Raw genomic sequence first — 6,072 nt, 5'->3', positions numbered from 1 at the left:
AAGCACACCACAATCCATGAAGTTATCAAATGCATATTCAAACAATAGTAGTGCATATATGTAATACCCCAGACTATATATGCATGTAATAGATTATTTTTACACAAAAATAATAGATAACTACTGCATATATGTAATACAATAGCCTATATATATAGGTAATAGATTAGTGTTACATATACGTAATAGATAATTGTTGCATATATACAGTACAACATATTGTATATGCACTTAATATACAAGTGCTGCATATATGTAATATTTCAGAACAAATATACATTTACTAAGCAAGTACTATATACATGTAATACAACATCCTACATGTGTGTATATAATTGTATGATAGATAAGTGCTACATGTATGTAATATAACCGATTGTATTGGTAATTAATATATAACTGCACTGCATATATGTAATATTGACAAATCATGTAAAACACATGAATTGATATCAATAAGTGCATCATTCATAGCTTTCGTCTATATTCGATGCACAAACTAATGTTTGTCTACATTCTATTATTCTATTAAACAAAATAACCGAAAAACAGTTCAACGCTACATATACGTAGCATAGCCTATGTAGCAAAATACAACATATGTATACTGCATAAATCTAATGCATCAATATTGCATATACATAATACCTCAACAATACATATACGCAATACATCAACACCGCATATACGTAATGCGTCATCAATACATATAGACAGAATTACAGAAATTGTCCTTTATGTTTGTATCGGATTTCACTCATTGTCCTTTATCTTTAAAATTAACGTGTTTTGTACTTTATGTTTCTAAATGTTACACCGTTTGTCCTTTGGACCTAACCCAGTTAGTTTTTCTGTTAAGTCTAGCCATGTGCCTTACACACGAGGGCAAGTTGGTCATTTCACAATTTAATTAAAAAAAACAAAACCTTTCAATTATTAAAAACTATTCTATTAAATTAAATTAATTAAAAATTAATACCAACATTACACCACTGTCAATAATTTAATTAAAACCCACCTTTGTTCCACTGGTCTTCTCCGATGACAACCATAAACCCACCAACACCACTGCCACCAAGCCGCATCTCCGGTGAGCCCACCACCACCGTCTTTTCCGATGATAAAAACACCACCACTGCCACCGGAAAACCACCAACACCACGGTCGACCCACTCCCATCAATAAAATCGTCATTCAATCTGCAAGTCCTCCTTCTAATCCACTAAAACCTCGGTTTTCAAGTCAACGTCGTTTCGGGATACAAAGAAGCTAGCTTTACTTACCTCAGCGTGTTACAACTCCACCCGATTTACAATAAGATAGTTTTGACAACCGATATTTGAGGTTTCGATAGACTTCGTTGTCGGATTTCAAGGTGGCTTCAAATTGGGTTTTTGTTAACATTAGGACACGTAAGTCCAATTGTGGCTGTTGAAATTAGGGCCCGTAACTAAAATTGGGGGTTTCGTCGAATTACAATTTTAAGACACGTTCCGTGTTTACTGGTACTGCTGTGATTTTGCTTGAGGTGTTTGGGTTGCTTGGAGTCGAAGAGGTGTATTTACGGCAAGTGGTTTAGGGTTTTCAGGGATATGAAGATGGGGGTGAGCTAGTTGTGGTTATGTGCTAGTTGTAGTGGTGACTTTCAGTTGCAGTGGTGGTGGCTCACCTGAGAAGACGTGGTGGCGGCTCGCCGGAGATGGATGTGTAGTGGCGGTGAAGGAACAAGAAAAATGTGTGAGGGAAGGTGTTTTGATAAAGAATATTTATAAATAATTTAATTATATTGTTTTCAAATAACTGAAAGGTTTTGTTTTTAAATTAATTATGAAATGACTAACTTGACCTCATGTGCAAGGCATGTGACATGATTTAACGAGAAAAACTAACTGGGTTAGGGCTAAAGGACAAACGGTGTAACATTTAGAAACATAAAGTACAAAACACGTTAATTTTAAAGATAAAGGACAATGAGTGAAATCTGATACAAACATAAAGGACAATTTCTGTAATTCTGTCATACATATATGTAATACTCGGAAAATCATGTAAAATACACAAACTGATCTTTATATTCATCTTACAAATTAATATTCCTCGATGTTGTATTGATAATCAATTAAACACAAAAAATAAAAAAAAAACAAAGCATGTCGAACACAATAGTCTCTATATGCCCGATTAGATGTATAATACGCCCAATAGATCAGCTAATGTGTGAAATTGATTGCTGTAATCGTTTACCTGATATTATTCTTCATATTTGTGCTCGATTTTGCATCATATTTGGACGATTTAGATGGTTGAAACTAGCAAATCTTAGAGGAAAAAGCCCTAATTTTCAGCAAAGAGGCACGAGCGATGATGGTCTGCACAAGGGAAAGGGAACAATGATTTAGATTTATGTTAATTCCAATTTTTCTCTTCCTTCTATAAAACCCCATCTTTTTTTTTTTTCTCCCTTTCTTTGTTTCTTAACAATTGATTTACTAAATTCAAATGCATTAATAGGAGTTCTCTAGTTCTCTCTTTAAGAGGAGTTCTCTCTTGATCCCACCCCTGTATATATATATATATATATATATATATATATATATAGAGCAAGGTTAAAATAAGAAGTAAAACTATCCTAAGAAGTGTAAGAAGTGTTTTTTACCCTTAAAAAATAAAACACTCCGAACAAAAAACACACCGAACTAACAAAATAAAACACACGGAACAGAAAACACACTAACAATATCCACCATCAGATGATCACATCCAACGCCCGATATTACTTCTCACACTTCTTACAAATAACTCACTTCTTATTCTAACCCCACCCTATATATATATATATATATATATATATATGTGTGTGTGTGTGTGTGTGTGTGTGTGTGTGTGTGTTTGTGTGTGTGTGAGATGGGTGTGCTGATGTGGCATCCGTCTCAGTTTGTAGCCAAGGACTTGGTCCAAGGGCTTGGGCTCCATGATGTGTTGTAAAACACACTTATTTTCCATACCATTTTATCATCTTTTAATGGCTTAAGTATATAATAAATGATGATTTTAACTCGTTTTAACTTGATCTTACAAAGTTTGTTATTTTGTGTAGGTTACGAGTTTTAAAAGAGAAAAAGTTCGGGTTTTGGAAGACATAAGAGGCTTGTATAGTCAAGTTTTGAAGAGTAAACTCAACGCCTGACCCAAGCCCACAAGAACCAAGCCTTGCATACTCAATATATTATATTATAACAAAAAATAAAAAAAAAATAAGAAAACCCTAACAGCCTCTAATTTGCCGATCGGAAAAAGAAGAATATAAAGTTTTGTTTTTTGTGGTTTGGATGGCAAAGTTGTTTAAAAGTTTGTTGGTGTAAATGAGACCAAAGGAGTTTTGTGGCCAGTAATAAATTCACGTGGGAGCAGCAACAAAAATAACAAGAAGATAATATAAAAACTAAACCAACTACATCCTAGAGGAGATTTCCGATCGGACTGCCCTTCATCACAAAAGAAAATTCATTTTTTTGCTTTTTGTTGAGCCAAGGAAGAAGAAGAAGGCTAAAGGTGACTCGGGACAGCAGCTAGGGTCATCTATCATCATTAATCTCAAACCCAATCGGTAGTAAACATTCCATAAACTTTGTGTTCTTGTTCAAGGTTCATACTCTTGAGATTTTGATCTTTAAAGTTGGATTGTTTTGCACTTTACCAGTTTGCTTCGACTCTAGTTTTTCTAGCTCTCTTTGTCTGAGATGGGGTAGGTGTATCCTTGATTTTTGGACTCAAAACGCTTAATACAATTGGGGGGCTTGATTGGTTATTGGCTGGGTTTAGGTGGACAAAAATATCGGCAATCGCGGTCAATATGTCTAGTTGTTTCTTATGCTTTAGTAATGTTAAATAATCTGCGAGTTTGTTGTTTTCACTTGGTTATGATCCTGTGTAGATTTCTTTTTCATGGACGAAAAAGTCTTAAGTGTGGGGATGTTTGATGTATTGTAAAACACACTTATTTTTCGTACCTTTTTATCATCTTTTAATGGCTTAAGTATATAATAAATAATGAATTAAACTCATTTTAACTGAATCTTACAAAGTTTGTTATTTTGTGTAGGTTACGAGTTTTAAAAGAGAAAAAGTTCGGGTTTTGGAAGACATAAGAGGCTTGTATAGTCAAGTTTCGAAGGATAAACTCAAGGCCCGACCCAAGCCCACGTGAACCAAGCCTTGCATACTCAATATATTATATTATAACAAAAAAAATAAAAAATAAAAAACCCTTATTGACTCTAATTTGCCGATCAGAAGAAGAATACAAAGTTTTGTTGTTTGTGTTTTGGACGGCAAAGTTGTTTAAAAGTTTGTTGGTGTTAAGGAGACCAAGGCAGTTTTGTGGTTGGTAATTAATTCACGTGGGAGCAGCAGCAATAATATATAAAAACTAAACCAACTCCACCCTAGAGGAGCTTTCCGATCGGACAGCCCTTCATCACAAAAGAAAATTCATTTTTTGTTTTTTGTTGAGCCAAGAAAGAAGAAGAAGGCTAAAGGTGGGGACAGCAGCTAGGGTCGTCTATCATCATTAATCTCAACCCCAGTCGGTAGTAAACATTCCATAAACTTTGTGTTCTTGTTCAAGGTTCATACTCTTGTGATTTTGATCTTTAAAGTTGGATTGTTTTGCACTTTAGTTAGGGTTTGAGTTGTTATTGATTATCATTAACTGTTGAATGATTTTAATGATGTTTGTGATGATTAATATGGTGTTTACCTTGAGTTATACCTGCTGTCCAAAAATCATGATAGGCTAATCTTCTTTGTTCTACCTAGGTTAGATGATTATTGTTAGGTTTTAGTGAGTTTTATGGATTGTTTGATCATTACGACTTGATTTGCTATTGAATATTTGGTTTAATATTGAATTAGATTATGCTTAGTGGTTGTGATTTAATTAATTATACTCATAAACCTCTTGCTTCTATTGGTTGAATTAGTTTTGATTGATTTTAGCTTGTTTGATTCTTTACTTGGTGTTGAGAATTTGTTTGCTATAGATATCACCGTGGGGTTTTGTTGAGTGAGTATTGATTTAATTCAGCGTGTGAGCATCTTCTTAGAGATCGAGAGGTGATATGAAGTAAAGTCGTCTCATAGCTTTTACTTGTTAGGATTAGGATCGTGCGAGAGCGGGTTCGGTTCTTGTCGGGTTTAGGTTTGTGAGCGATTAGTTGGTCTAGTTTTAGTTAAACCAAATTGTTCCTCTATCCCTGGTTGCGTAGTATTCATTTCCATTAGGGTCGTGTGTCGGTGAGAACGAGAGGAGAGTCGGCATTAGAACACCTTAGCAATTGTTTCCTGGTTTGTTCTTAAAATCAAATAAGTGTAAGTTAGGGTTTGTTAGTGAGACGGAGAGGTGATCTAGCTTTCTTGAGTGAGCCTTAGTTGTGTCATCCTTAGATACCGGTGTCGTGAGAACATTCAATCCATTAGCTTGTTAGACCTACAATGTGATTCTTACCTAGGTAGACGTTTACTCCATTAGCAGTTGAGTTTCGTAAGTTTTTCGTTAAGTTAAGTTAAGTTAAGTTAATTAATTTAGTAAAAGTAATCTAGGTCAAGTAGTTTAATTTATTAAAAATCAATTAAAAATATTATTCTTAGGAAGGTCTCGTCTAGGGTTTAGTGATCATAGGCGTTCTCACGTGTCCTTGTGTTCGATACTCGGACTTCTTAGTTCTATATTACTTACGATCGGTACACTTGCCGGTTGTGTGTGGTTTTATTAGCAAAATCCGTTTTAAAAATTTAAAGCTTAGTTGTGAGTTCCGTAGAAAGAAACACCATTTAGACACACATCAAATTTTTGGCGCAGTTTCCGGGGACACGGTTTGAGGCGTAGTGAGAACGACCCGAGTTGGGGACTGGCCTTTTGGTTTTTTTGTGTATATATTTAGTTTAAATTATTTAATCTAAGTAGATTAATTTAGTTTTATTTTATTATATATTTTTTCCTGGTGCCCGTGATCCGTTTCTTTTGAGTGTTATTACAGGAAAAATGTTCAGATTACAAGTTGGAGAACCATG

Source organism: Bidens hawaiensis, unplaced genomic scaffold (assembly GCF_021521415.1).
Source record: "Bidens hawaiensis isolate Kalapana, Puna unplaced genomic scaffold, B.hawaiensis_p1.1 tig00006131_1, whole genome shotgun sequence".
In the NCBI taxonomy this organism is placed as follows: domain Eukaryota; kingdom Viridiplantae; phylum Streptophyta; class Magnoliopsida; order Asterales; family Asteraceae; genus Bidens; species Bidens hawaiensis.
The sequence above is the reverse complement of the archived record's forward strand: the minus strand, read 5'-3'. Positions refer to the sequence as shown.